The 14,346-nt window shown below is 37.7% G+C and overlaps 9 non-coding genes across 9 annotated transcripts; all 9 read left to right on the forward strand.

Moving 5' to 3' along the window:
- Positions 1-1,228: 1,228 nt before the first annotated feature.
- On the forward strand, positions 1,229-1,342 carry LOC131460147 (U5 spliceosomal RNA). The gene has a single exon (XR_009240331.1). It is a non-coding gene; the product is annotated as a U5 spliceosomal RNA (small nuclear RNA).
- A 1,749-nt stretch (positions 1,343-3,091) lies between these two features.
- On the forward strand, positions 3,092-3,205 carry LOC131460139 (U5 spliceosomal RNA). The gene has a single exon (XR_009240324.1). It is a non-coding gene; the product is annotated as a U5 spliceosomal RNA (small nuclear RNA).
- A 1,061-nt stretch (positions 3,206-4,266) lies between these two features.
- Positions 4,267-4,380, forward strand: LOC131460136 (U5 spliceosomal RNA). Its single transcript, XR_009240321.1, has one exon. It is a non-coding gene; the product is annotated as a U5 spliceosomal RNA (small nuclear RNA).
- Positions 4,381-5,010: 630 nt separating this feature from the next.
- LOC131460146 (U5 spliceosomal RNA) lies at positions 5,011-5,124 on the forward strand. Its single transcript, XR_009240330.1, has one exon. It is a non-coding gene; the product is annotated as a U5 spliceosomal RNA (small nuclear RNA).
- A 1,532-nt stretch (positions 5,125-6,656) lies between these two features.
- On the forward strand, positions 6,657-6,770 carry LOC131460135 (U5 spliceosomal RNA). Its single transcript, XR_009240320.1, has one exon. It is a non-coding gene; the product is annotated as a U5 spliceosomal RNA (small nuclear RNA).
- Positions 6,771-8,519: 1,749 nt separating this feature from the next.
- LOC131460132 (U5 spliceosomal RNA) lies at positions 8,520-8,633 on the forward strand. Its single transcript, XR_009240317.1, has one exon. It is a non-coding gene; the product is annotated as a U5 spliceosomal RNA (small nuclear RNA).
- Positions 8,634-10,092: 1,459 nt separating this feature from the next.
- Positions 10,093-10,208, forward strand: LOC131460150 (U5 spliceosomal RNA). The gene has a single exon (XR_009240334.1). It is a non-coding gene; the product is annotated as a U5 spliceosomal RNA (small nuclear RNA).
- A 2,586-nt stretch (positions 10,209-12,794) lies between these two features.
- Positions 12,795-12,908, forward strand: LOC131460143 (U5 spliceosomal RNA). Its single transcript, XR_009240327.1, has one exon. It is a non-coding gene; the product is annotated as a U5 spliceosomal RNA (small nuclear RNA).
- Positions 12,909-13,975: 1,067 nt separating this feature from the next.
- LOC131460144 (U5 spliceosomal RNA) lies at positions 13,976-14,089 on the forward strand. Its single transcript, XR_009240328.1, has one exon. It is a non-coding gene; the product is annotated as a U5 spliceosomal RNA (small nuclear RNA).
- Positions 14,090-14,346: the final 257 nt, after the last annotated feature.

Genomic DNA, 14,346 nt, shown 5'->3' on the forward strand with positions numbered 1-14,346 from the left:
AACCACATAATGTGTGATGAATTGAATTTTTGTGTCTGTTAGAAATGACTATGAATTACAAAAAATGTATGACCAAATCATTTCTGTACATATGTGTTTAATACATTTTTTGAATGTATTCTGTGTGTGTAAGTCTTCCCAAAATGGTAATATCATAATATGGCAGGTTGTGCAATGTTTTTCTGAAAATGGCATGGGTGTTATCAGGCAGAGGACAGTGAAAGTGCTTGTGGAACTAGGAAAAGGGCACAGATTATGCTTGTGAAACTTGGACAATGATGAGCCTCGCTGGCTCCATCCTATATCACCTATCCTACTCTCCTCCCTCTCCTAAATCTCTATCTCTCCCTAAACTCTCCAAACTATCTCCAAACTATATAAACGCTGTCCAAACTCTAGTATCCAAACTCTCCAAACTATCCAAACTCTCAACTGACCGCAACTCTCCTTCAAAAACCCACATTTTGAATGGAGCCTATATAGGGGTCTATATAGCTGTAAAACCTCGCGCTAAATCTGAACCACTTCACAAAGTAATCACGTGGTACAGCCGGGCAGCGAGGCTTCGGACGTCATCATTTTTGGCTCCTCCCCTAAATGAAGCAAGCCTCGATACGCGCATCGCGGAAACGCCCCCTCCCCTACTCGGCACACGCTTCGAAGCCTCGAGACGGAACGTCACATCACTAGTAATAATAGTTACAATGGTAACCCATGGTAGAAATCGCTCTCTGTACAGTGCCATACAATCCCGCCCCCGTCCCCCCCAAAAAACAAATGCTTAAAAAGAAGAGACAATCAGACCTCAAAGTTTAGCAGATACTGAATCCTGGAGAATCCCAACCTTCCCTTGTCTTTTTTTAAAGGTGTGCAGTATGTGTTGTTGTACTGTGGTTTCATTGCGTTACAAAGTGGAAGTTCAAAAAAAAAGATTTGCCAGTTGACTCTTTTTACAATTGTAGAAGTGGATTTTCATGAAAATGGGCGTGGCTACTGTTGCTCATATCCCACAATGCATAGCACCGACATGTGGCCATGTTGTTAAACTTGTTTTAATTCTTAAAACACAGAATTTGAATTCATCCATCTGACATATTCTTAGTAAACAGTACATATACTATCCATGATTATAAAAACAATGTAATTCAATTGTGTTTGAAGATTGAAACCAAAGTGAGGAGTGTGTGACGGAGAATCAGGTCCCCCTGTTTAACTCTGTGAAGGTAAATCACTCCTTTTTCTATTCAGAGCGTATAAATCTTTCGCCTTTTACTAAAGATTTCCGTGGAGAGGAACAATAAGAGTTTTACTCAATTTTTCAATGCCCTGCGCAGGTGGGGCTTTCTCATGTGTTCAAGTAAAAGACCCTATCTAAGAAGGTTTTTCACAAACTTGAGACTGTGCGCAGTCCTAGCTCCCAAATGGTGGAACAAGCTCCCAATTGACATTGTAACAGCAGAATGGCTACACATCTTCCACCGCCAACTAAAAACACATTCCTTCCGACTCTACCTAAGACGACGACAAAAAAACAAACAAAAACACTTACTCATACATCGCACTTATGACTTTATAGTTTGGCTTAACTTGAAGCCGCCATAAATAAGTGTGAGGACATCAAAATCATTCAGAGAACATAGTTATAATAGTTACAATAATAAAAAAAAATGTAATTAAACAAAAAAAGTATTCATTAACTAATTGACAGATTGAGCTTTTATACACAGTTGGTTTGACATTTTTCATGTGTTGAAAATGCTAGAGTGGGAGGCGGCAGTGATGCACCAATGAATGAAATAAGATTCATTGTCAAAAAGTGGAGTCACCACACGACCAACACTGTAATCTCTCAGCCTCACTGTGCAAATACTGTGCTTTTGAGATTATGTTTTTTGGATTTTGGCGCTACACAAATCATTTAGTATAACGTTTAAAATCAGATTGAGTTTGTGAAATTTGGAGGTGCGTCACAGTTTAAAGTTCACTTGGCCAAAACGTTGTATTTTGTGACTTCTGCACAGTTATTGCGACTAAAAATGCGATATAAAATGAATCATAACTTTGACTCAAAATTCTTTTTTTTAAAGCCTGAATAAGTGACCTATAAAGACACACACCCAGGATGTCCATATAAGGAGTTTTGTATTATTCCCAATGTAATAAATACAATTTGATGTTTCTGTTTCGCTAAAACAAGCCATAGTAACTTACCTGATGTTTTATATAGTTTACTTTAAGTATTCACTCTTCAAAATAACAAAAAGTAGTCAAAACCTTTATTATTCCTTATTATTAGGCCTACTGGTGGTCATGCACGTTTTGTTGGTGGTCATGCATGATACATTTTTTGACAGTATCTTACTGCAAATTTACAAGAATACAGGAAGAGATTGTAAAAAATATAAAAAAATGACAGTGAAAAGTTTAACAGTGCAGTTTTGTGTGGTCAAATTTGATTCATGTCTTTTATTTTTGTTAGTTTTTTGTTTCTCTCCTGCAGCTCAGCAAACTAAAGGAGAAATAACAGCAGTTGCACATTCAGTAAGAGCTAAAATCTTATTTAATGCAAGCTTTCAGTCAGAGATCCTACAGACGAGCAGCTTAACAATGCTGTAGTACAGCGGTTTAAAGAGCCTTGTTCTAGTGGGAAATGTATTTCTCTCTGTTGTCTGAGGTTATAGACAGCAGATAGAGTCTCGGACGAGCAGTGCTAGACTCGGAATACTTTCTGCTAAAAGAGCGGGGCGACCTCTAAATATTTTACATCGTTTTTCAAACGTGTTTTGTCAAACACTGAAAAGGAAAGACTCTTTTTATAATCGTAGAAGTGGATTTTCATGAAAATGGGCGTGGTTACTGTTGCTCATATCCCACAATGAATAGCACCAACATGTGGTCATGTTGTTAAACTCGTTTTAATTCTTAAAACACAGAAATTGAATTCATCCATCTGACATATTCTTAGTAAACAGTACATATACTATCCGCAATCATAAAAACAATGTAATTCAAATGTGTTTGAAGATTGAAACCTAAGTGAAGAGTGTGTGACGGAGAATCACGTCCCCCTGTTTAACTCTGTGAAGATAGATCACTCTTGTTTCTATACAGAGCGTATAAATCTTTCGCCTTTTACTAAAGATTTCCGTGGAGAGGAACAATAAGAGTTTTACCCAATTTTTTGATGCCCTGCGCAAGTGGGGCTTTCTCATTTGTTCAAAATAAAAATATTTTTCTTCTAGAACATGCAGGACAATATTGATGGGTTAGTGAAGGGGCGGTACCCGTGTACACTTGAGGTGTACGCTCTAGTGTGCTTCTCAGCAACGTATTTAATCCTCAAACTACCGGAAATGATGAAGTTATAGAAAGGCGATAACTTATTTTATATTTATTTTTTGTACTTATTGTGATTAACGGTATAAAACAAAGGCAAAACCAAGAAGGGAAGTAATAACAATAAAATAATAAAATGAAAAGCTAAATCAATAACAATATACACTGGTACACAATAATACATAATAATTAAAATAATAATAATAGATAACTGACAAAAGTAAGCTTCATACGTTTGCTTAAAGAAACATTTGTAGTACTTGTCTTTGACCACAAGAGGGTGCACAAGTCCAGTAAAACCGCATTTTTCAGCATTTTTGTTTGGTTACCTTGAAGCCGCCATAAATACGTGTGAGGACATCGAAAACATTCAGAGAACACAGTAATAATAGTTACAATGGTAGTTACAATGGTAACCCATGGTAGAAATCTCTCTCTGTACAGTGCCATACAATCCCTCCCCCTTCCCCCCCAAAAAAATTGCTTAAACAGAAGAGGCAATCAGACCTCAGTTTAGCAGATACTGAATCCTGGAGAATCCCAACCTTCCCTTGTCTTTTTTTAAAGGTGTGCAGTATGTGTTGTTGTACTGTGGTTTCATTGCGTTACAAAGTGGAAGTTCAAAAAAAAAAAAAGTGCCAGTTGACTCTTTTTACAATTGTAGAAGTGGATTTTCATGAAAATGGGCGTGGCTACTGTTGCTCATATCCCACAATGCATAACACCGACATGTGGCCATGTTGTTAAACTTGTTTTAATTCTTAAAACACAGTATTTGAATTCATCCATCTGACATATTCTTAGTAAATAGTTCATATACTATCCATGATTATAAAAACAATGTAATTCAATTGTGTTTGAAGATTGAAACCAAAGTGAGGAGTGTGTGACGGAAAATCAGGTCCCCCTGTTTAACTCTGTGAAGGTAGATCACTCTTGTTTCTATTCAGAGCGTATAAATCTTTCGCCTTTTACTAAAGATTTCCGTGGAGAGGAACAATAAGAGTTGTACCCAATTTTTTGATGCCCTGCGCAAGTGGGGCTTTCTCATGTGTTAATAATAAAGAATTTATTTGAGGAAATAGCCCTTACATGGCTGCTATAAATAAGTGTGAGGACATCAAAAACATTCAGAGAACATAGTAATAATATTTACAATGGTAACCCATGGTAGAAATCTCTCTCTGTACAGTGCCATACAATCCCTCCCCCTTCCCCCCCAAAAAAATTGCTTAAACAGAAGAGACAATCAGACCTCAAAGGTTAGCAGATACTGAATCCTGGAGAATCCCAACCTTCCCTTGTCTTTTTTTAAAGGTGTGCAGTATGTGTTGTTGTACTGTGGTTTCATTGCGTTACAAAGTGGAAGTTCAAAAAAAAAAAAAATGTGCCAGTTGACTCTTTTTACAATTGTAGAAGTGGATTTTCATGAAAATGGGCATGGCTACTGTTGCTCATATCCCACAATGCATAGCACCACCATGTTGTTAAACTTGTTTTAATTCTTAAAACACAGAATTTGAATTCATCCATCTGACATATTCTTAGTAAACAGTACATATACTATCCATGATTATAAAAACAATGTAATTCAATTGTGTTTGAAAATTGAAACCAAAGTGAGGAGTGTGTGACGGAAAATCAAGTCCCCCTGTTCAACTCTGTGAAGGTAGATCACTCTTGTTTCTATTCAGAGCGTATAAATGTTTCGCCTTTTACTAAAGATTTCCGTGGAGAGGAACAATAAGAGTTTTACCCAATTTTTTGATGCCCTGCGCAAGTGGGGCTTTCTCATGTGTGCAAAGTAAATGATTCTCCTTCTGCGGATGTGTTCCAATTAAGATTGATGTGTTAGTGAAGAGGCGGTTTACGTGTCCAGAAGATGTACGTTCTATGGCGCATTTCCACGGCACGGTTTAAGTAGCGTTTCCACTAGCCTAGTAGCTGGTACTATTTTTAGTACCTGTACAGATGAGGTTCCAAGCAGGTACTATGCGATGATTGGTCAGACTGCTGGCCGCTGAGTCCCGTCACTGGAAGAGACCTCCCACACACAATCAAGCCGAACAGCGCCGAATTGTAGATGAATTAAAACTGCTGAACAATCCTTAAAATGTGGGTTAATCTCCAACAACTACAGAAGTGTGGTGTAAAGTCACTAGTCAATCGCGCGCGTGGGTGGGTGGGTGTCGCGTATAAAATAGTGATGTGTCGTTCGTGAACGATTCGTTCAAAATGAACTAATCTTTTATATGACTCGGGAGTAATGAGTCATCGCAGTGAGTGATTTGTTCATTTTCATGCAGTACCTTCCTTCGCCACATGGCAGGCGGCTGCATAAGTTCAGTCAGCAGAACAGGAAACAGAAATGATTAGTTCAGGACTGACTCAACTGAGTGGTTTGTTCGTTCATTTTCATGCAGTACCTTCCTTCGCCACACGATGGCAGGCAGCTGCATAAACTCAGCAGGAAAGGAAACAGAAATGATTAGATCAGGATTCACTCAACTGAGCGAGCGTTCGTCCTCAGGTCACGTGACAGCTACCGAGTCACTGTCGTGCTGTTAAACAACAATGGCAGAGAGGATACAGGACACAAGTCACTTGTCACTTTATTGAGGTGTGTATTTGCTTTCCTAGGGTTTCATATAGTTTGAATTGCATTTTGTTTATTATACTTTGTCAGCTGAAGCAAAACGATGTTGCCTACAGTGTTAAGTGTTTGAGAACCGCAGTCTTTTTTATAACGCCCACAAGAGGGATACAGCGCCACCCACTGTAAAAATGAACGAAATGACTCAAAAAAGATTAGTTCAATTTACTGTCCGTGAGTGAAAGATCCGAGTCAGTAAGAAGAGTCGAACTTCCCATCACTACTATAAAACGAAGTCACCGCATAAAACAGGTCACTGCAGTTTCACTTAGCCGTGCAGTGATGACTCCGCCCACGTTAAGTAGGTTCTAGTATGTGTTGTTGTACTGTGGTTTCATTGCGTTACAAAGTGGAAGTTCGGGGGAAAAAACATTTGCCAGTTGACTCTTTTTACAATCGTAGAAGTGGATTTTCATGAAAATGGGCGTGGCTACTGTTGCTCATATCCCACAATGCATAGCACCGACATGTGGCCATGTTGTTAACTTGTTTTAATTCTTAAAACACGGAATTTGAATTCATCCATCTGACATATTCTTAGTAAACAGTTCATATACTATCCATGATTATAAAAACAATGTAATTCAATTGTGTTTGAAGATTGAAACCAAAGTGAGGAGTGTGTGACGGAGAATCAGGTCCCCCTGTTTAACTCAGTGAGGATAGATCACTCTTGTTTCTATTCAGAGCGCATAAATCTTTCGCCTTTTACTAAAGATTTCCGTGGAGAGGAACAATAAGAGTTTTACCCAATTTTTTGATGCCCTGCGCAAGTGGGGCTTTCTCATGTGTTCAAGTAAAAGACTCTATCTAAGAAGGTTTTTCACAAATCTTGAGACTGTGCGCAGTCCTAGCTCCCAAATGGTGGAACAAGCTCCCAATTGACATCCTAACTGCAGAATGGCTACACATCTTCCACCGCCAACTAAAAACACATTCCTTCCGACTCTACCTAAGACGACGACAAAAAAACAAACAAAAACACTTACTCATACATCGCACTTATGACTTTATAGTTTGGCTTAACTTGAAGCCGCCATAGATAAGTGTGAGGACATCAAAATCATTCAGAGAACATAGTTATAATAGTTACAATAATAAAAAAAAATGTAATTAAACAAAGATAAGTATTCATTAATTAAATGACAGATTGAGCTTTTATACACAGTTGGTTTGACATTTTTCATGTGTTGAAAATGCTAGAGTGGGAGGCGGCAGTGATGCACCAATGAATGAAATAAGATTCATTGTCAAAAAGTGGAGTCACCACACGACCAACACTGTAATCTCTCAGCCTCACTGTGCAAATACTGTGCTTTTGAGATTATGTTTTTTGGATTTTGGCGCTACACAAATCATTTAGTATAACGTTTAAAATCAGATTGAGTTTGTGAAATTTGGAGGTGCGTCACAGTTTAAAGTTCACTTGGCCAAAACGTTGTATTTTGTGACTGCTGCACAGTTATTGCGACTAAAAATGCGATATAAAATGAATCATAACTTTGACTCAAAATTCTTTTTTTTAAAGCCTGAATAAGTGACCTATAAAGACACACACCCAGGATGTCCATATAAGGAGTTTTGTATTATTCCCAATGTAATAAATACAATTTGATGTTTCTGTTCGCTAAAACAAGCCATAGTAACTTACCTGATGTTTTATATAGTTTACTTTAAGTATTCACTCTTCAAAATAACAAAAAGTAGTCAAAACCTTTATTATTCCTTATTATTAGGCCTACTGGTGGTCATGCACGTTTTGTTGGTGGTCATGCATGATACATTTTTTGACAGTATCTTACTGCAAATTTACAAGAATACAGGAAGAGATTGTAAAAAATATAAAAAAATGACAGTGAAAAGTTTAACAGTGCAGTTTTGTGTGGTCAAATTTGATTCATGTCTTTTATTTTTGTTAGTTTTTTGTTTCTCTCCTGCAGCTCAGCAAACTAAAGGAGAAATAACAGCAGTTGCACATTCAGTAAGAGCTAAAATCTTATTTAATGCAAGCTTTCAGTCAGAGATCCTACAGACGAGCAGCTTAACAATGCTGTAGTACAGCGGTTTAAAGAGCCTTGTTCGAGTGGGAAATGTATTTCTCTCTGTTGTCTGAGGTTATAGACAGCAGATAGAGTCTCGGACGAGCAGTGCTAGACTCGGAATACTTTCTGCTAAAAGAGCGGGGCGACCTCTAAATATTTTACATCGTTATTCAAACGTGTTTTGTCAAACACTGAAAAGGAAAGACTCTTTTTACAATCATAGAAGTGGATTTTCATGAAAATGGGCGTGGTTACTGTTGCTCATATCCCACAATGCATAGCACCAACATGTGGTCATGTTGTTAAACTCGTTTTAATTCTTAAAACACAGAAATTGAATTCATCCATCTGACATATTCTTAGTAAACAGTACATATACTATCCGCAATCATAAAAACAATGTAATTCAAATGTGTTTGAAGATTGAAACCTAAGTGAAGAGTGTGTGACGGAGAATCACTTCCCCCTGTTTAACTCTATGAGGTAGTTCACTCTTGTTTCTATTCAGAGCGTATAAATCTTTCGCCTTTTACTAAAGATTTCCGTGGAGAGGAACAATAAGAGTTTTACCCAATTTTTTGATGCCCTGCGCAAGTGGGGCTTTCTCATATGTTCCAAATAAAAAACCTTTCTTCTAGAATATGCAGGACAATATTTATGTGTTAGTGAAGAGGTGGTACCCGTGTACACTTGAGGTGTACGCTCTAGTGTGCTTCTCAGCAACGTATTTAATCCTCAAACTACCGGAAATGATGAAGTTATAGAAAGGTCATAACTTATTTTATATTTAATTTTTTTACTTATTGTGATGGGGCCACACGGTGGTGTAGTGGTTAGCACTCTCGCCTTGCAGCGAGAAGACCCGGGTTCGAGCCCCGGTTGGAACAAGGGCCTTTCTGCATGGAGTTTGCATGTTCTCCCCGTGTGTGCGTGGGTTCTCTCCGGGTTCTCCGGCTTCCTCCCACAGTCCAAAAACATGCAATGTGGGGATAGGTAAATTGAACACTCTAAATTGACCATAGGAGTGAGTGTGAGAGTGAATGGTTGTTTGTCTCTATCTGTGTGTGGCCCTGCGATGGACTGGCGAACTGTCCAGGGTGTACCCCGCCTATCGCCCGATGTAGCTGAGATTGGCACAGCACCCCCCGCGACCCTCTGGCGGAGGATAAAGCGGTAGATGATGACTGACTGACTTATTGTGATTAACGGTATAAAACAAAGGCAAAACCAAGAAGGGAAGTAATAACAATAAAATAATAAAATGAAAAACTAAATCATTAACAATATACGCTGGTACACAATAATACATAATAATTAAAATAATAATAATAGATAACTGACAAAAGTAAGCTTCATACGTTTGCTTAAAGAAACATTTGTAGTACTTGTCTTTGACCACAAGAGGGTGCACAAGTCCAGTAAAACCGCATTTTTCAGCATTTTTGTTTGGTTACCTTGAAGCCGCCATAAATACGTGTGAGGACATCAAAAACATTCAGAGAACATAGTAATAATAGTTACAATGGTAGTTACAATGGTAACCCATGGTAGAAAATCTCTCTCTGTACAGTGCCATACAATCCCTCCCCCGTCCCCCCCCAAAAAACAAATGCTTAAACAGAAGAGACAATCAGACCTCAAAGTTTAGCAGATACTGAATCCTGGAGAATCCCAACCTTCCCTTGTCTTTTTTAAAAGTGTGCAGTATGTGTTGTCGTACTGTGGTTTCATTGCGTTACAAAGTGGAAGTTCAAAAAAAAAAACATTTGCCAGTTGACTCTTTTTACAATTGTAGAAGTGGATTTTCATGAAAATGGGCGTGGCTACTGTTGCTCATATCCCACAATGCATAACACCGACATGTGGCCATGTTGTTAAACTTGTTTTAATTCTTAAAACACAGAATTTGAATTCATCCATCTGACATATTCTTAGTAAACAGTTCATATACTATCCATGATTATAAAAACAATGTAATTCAATTGTGTTTGAAGATTGAAACCAAAGTGAGGAGTGTGTGACGGAAAATCAGGTCCCCCTGTTTAACTCTGTGAAGGTAGATCACTCTTGTTTCTATTCAGAGCGTACAAATCTTTCGCCTTTTACTAAAGATATCCGTGGAGAGGAACAATAAGAGTTTTACCTAGTGATGGTGAGATGAAGCCTCATGAGGCATTGAACCACTTGAGCCAATTGGTTCGAGAAAGGGTTCATTTCTCGAAGCTTCATGTGCACACGAAACCACCTACTGGCCAAGTGTATAATCACAGGCAGCTGTATCTGAACCACATAATGTGTGATGAATTGAATTTTTGTGTCTGTTAGAAATGACTATGAATTACAAAAAATGTATGACCAAATCATTTCTGTACATATGTGTTTAATAAATTTTTTGAATGTATTCTGTGTGTGTAAGTCTTCCCAAAATGGTAATATCATAATATGGCAGGTTGTGCAATGTTTTTCTGAAAATGGCATGGGTGTAATCAGGCAGAGGACAGTGAAAGTGCTTGTGGAACTAGGAAAAGGGCACAGATTATGCTTGTGAAACTTGGACAATGATGAGCCTCGCTGGCTCCATCCTATATCACCTATCCTACTCTCCTCCCTCTCCTAAATCTCTATCTCTCCCTAAACTCTCCAAACTATCTCCAAACTATATAAACGCTGTCCAAACTCTAGTATCCAAACTCTCCAAACTATCCAAACTCTCAACTGACCGCAACTCTCCTTCAAAAACCCACATTTTGAATGGAGCCTATATAGGGGTCTATATAGCTGTAAAACCTCGCGCTAAATCTGAACCACTTCACGAAGTAATCACGTGGTACAGCCGGGCAGCGAGGCTTCGGACGTCATCATTTTTGGCTCCTCCCCTAAATGAAGCAAGCCTCGATACGCGCATCGCGGAAACGCCCCCTCCCCTACTCGGCTCACGCTTCGAAGCCTCGAAACGGAACGTCACATCACTAGTTTTACCCAATTTTTTGATGCCCTGCGCAAGTGGGGCTTTCTCATGTGTTCAAGTAAAAGACTCTATCTAAGAAGGTTTTTCACAAATCTTGAGACTGTGCGCAGTCCTAGCTCCCAAATGGTGGAACAAGCTCCCAATTGACATCCTAACAGCAGAATGGCTACACATCTTCCACCGCCAACTAAAAACACATTCCTTCCGACTCTACCTAAGACGACGACAAAAAAACAAACAAAAACACTTACTCATACATCGCACTTATGACTTTATAGTTTGGCTTAACTTGAAGCCGCCATAGATAAGTGTGAGGACATCAAAATCATTCAGAGAACATAGTTATAATAGTTACAATAATAAAAAAAAATGTAATTAAACAAAGATAAGTATTCATTAATTAAATGACAGATTGAGCTTTTATACACAGTTGGTTTGACATTTTTCATGTGTTGAAAATGCTAGAGTGGGAGGCGGCAGTGATGCACCAATGAATGAAATAAGATTCATTGTCAAAAAGTGGAGTCACCACACGACCAACACTGTAATCTCTCAGCCTCACTGTGCAAATACTGTGCTTTTGAGATTATGTTTTTTGGATTTTGGCGCTACACAAATCATTTAGTATAACGTTTAAAATCAGATTGAGTTTGTGAAATTTGGAGGTGCGTCACAGTTTAAAGTTCACTTGGCCAAAACGTTGTATTTTGTGACTGCTGCACAGTTATTGCGACTAAAAATGCGATATAAAATGAATCATAACTTTGACTCAAAATTCTTTTTTTTTAAAGCCTGAATAAGTGACCTATAAAGACACACACCCAGGATGTCCATATAAGGAGTTTTGTATTATTCCCAATGTAATAAATACAATTTGATGTTTCTGTTTCGCTAAAACAAGCCATAGTAACTTACCTGATGTTTTATATAGTTTACTTTAAGTATTCACTCTTCAAAATAACAAAAAGTAGTCAAAACCTTTATTATTCCTTATTATTAGGCCTACTGGTGGTCATGCACGTTTTGTTGGTGGTCATGCATGATACATTTTTTGACAGTATCTTACTGCAAATTTACAAGAATACAGGAAGAGATTGTAAAAAATATAAAAAAATGACAGTGAAAAGTTTAACAGTGCAGTTTTGTGTGGTCAAATTTGATTCATGTCTTTTATTTTTGTTAGTTTTTTGTTTCTCTCCTGCAGCTCAGCAAACTAAAGGAGAAATAACAGCAGTTGCACATTCAGTAAGAGCTAAAATCTTATTTAATGCAAGCTTTCAGTCAGAGATCCTACAGACGAGCAGCTTAACAATGCTGTAGTACAGCGGTTTAAAGAGCCTTGTTCGAGTGGGAAATGTATTTCTCTCTGTTGTCTGAGGTTATAGACAGCAGATAGAGTCTCGGACGAGCAGTGCTAGACTCGGAATACTTTCTGCTAAAAGAGCGGGGCGACCTCTAAATATTTTACATCGTTATTCAAACGTGTTTTGTCAAACACTGAAAAGGAAAGACTCTTTTTACAATCGTAGAAGTGGATTTTCATGAAAATGGGCGTGGTTACTGTTGCTCATATCCCACAATGCATAGCACCAGCATGTGGTCATGTTGTTAAACTCGTTTTAATTCTTAAAACACAGAAATTGAATTCATCCATCTGACATATTCTTAGTAAACAGTACATATACTATCCGCAATCATAAACACAATGTAATTCAAATGTGTTTGAAGATTGAAACCTAAGTGAAGAGTGTGTGACGGAGAATCAATTGCCCCTGTTTAACTCTGTGAAGGTAGATCACTCTTGTTTCTATTCAGAGCGTATAAATCTTTCGCCTTTTACTAAAGATTTCCGTGGAGAGGAACAATAAGAGTTTTACCCAATTTTTTGATACCCTGCGCAAGTGGGGCTTTCTCATGTGTTAAAAATTAAGAAATGTATCTTCTAGAATATGCAGGACAATATTGATGTGTTAGTGAAGAGGCGGTACCCGTGTATACTTGAGGTGTACGCTCTAGTGTGCTTCTCAGCAACGTATTTAATCCTCAAACTACCGGAAATGATGAAGTTATAGAAAGGTCATAACTTATTATATTTATTTTTTTTACTTATTGTGATTAACGGTATAAAACAAAGGCAAAACCAAGAAGGGAAGCAATAACAATAAAATAATAAAATGAAAAACTAAATCATTAACAATATACGCTGGTACACAATAATACATAATAATTAAAATAATAATAATAGATAACTGACAAAAGTAAGCTTCATACGTTTGCTTAAAGAAACATTTGTAGTACTTGTCTTTGACCACAAGAGGGTGCACAAGTCCAGTAAAACCGCATTTTTCAGCATTTTTGTTTGGTTACCTTGAAGCCGCCATAAATACGTGTGTGGACATCAAAAACATTCAGAGAACATAGTAATAATAGTTACAATGGTAGTTACAATGGTAACCCATGGTAGAAAATCTCTCTCTGTACAATGCCATACAATCCCTCCCCCATCCCCCCCCAAAAAACAAATGCTTAAACAGAAGAGACAATCAGACCTCAAAGTTTAGCAGATACTGAATCCTGGAGAATCCCAACCTTCCCTTGTCTTTTTTTTAACGGTGTGCAGTATGTGTTGTTGTACTGTGGTTTCATTGCTTTGCAGAGTGTAAGTTCAAAAAAAAAAACATTTGCCAGTTGACTCTTTTTACAATTGTAGAAGTGGATTTTCATGAAAATGGGCATGGCTACTGTTGCTCATATCCCACAATGCATAACACTGACATGTGGCCATGTTGTTTAACTTGTTTTAATTCTTAAAACACAGAATTTGAATTCATCCATCTGACATATTCTTAGTAAACAGTTCATATACTATCCATGATTATAAAAACAATGTAATTCAATTGTGTTTGAAGATTGAAACCAAAGTGAGGAGTGTGTGACGGAGAATCAGGTCCCCCTGTTTAACTCTGTGAAGGTAGATCACTCTTGTTTCTATTCAGAGCGTATAAATCTTTCGCCTTTTACTAAAGATTTCCGTGGAGAGGAACAATAAGAGTATTACCCAATTTTTTGATGCCCTGCGCAAGTGAGGCTTTCTCATGTGTTAAAGATAAAGAATTTATTTGAGGAGATATCCCATACATGGTGGAAGTGTTAGTGAAGAGGAGGGTCACTTGTCTATTAGATGTGAGCACTAGTATACGCATCAGCAACAGATTAAATACTCGAACTACTGCAAATGTTGTAGTTATAGGAGAGAAATAACTTATTTTGACAATAATGTATTTTTATTTGCACATAATTTTAATAATCAAAGTACATTCTGAACATAAATAGATATTGACAATAGG

Source organism: Solea solea, chromosome 5 (assembly GCF_958295425.1).
Source record: "Solea solea chromosome 5, fSolSol10.1, whole genome shotgun sequence".
NCBI lineage: Eukaryota > Metazoa > Chordata > Actinopteri > Pleuronectiformes > Soleidae > Solea > Solea solea.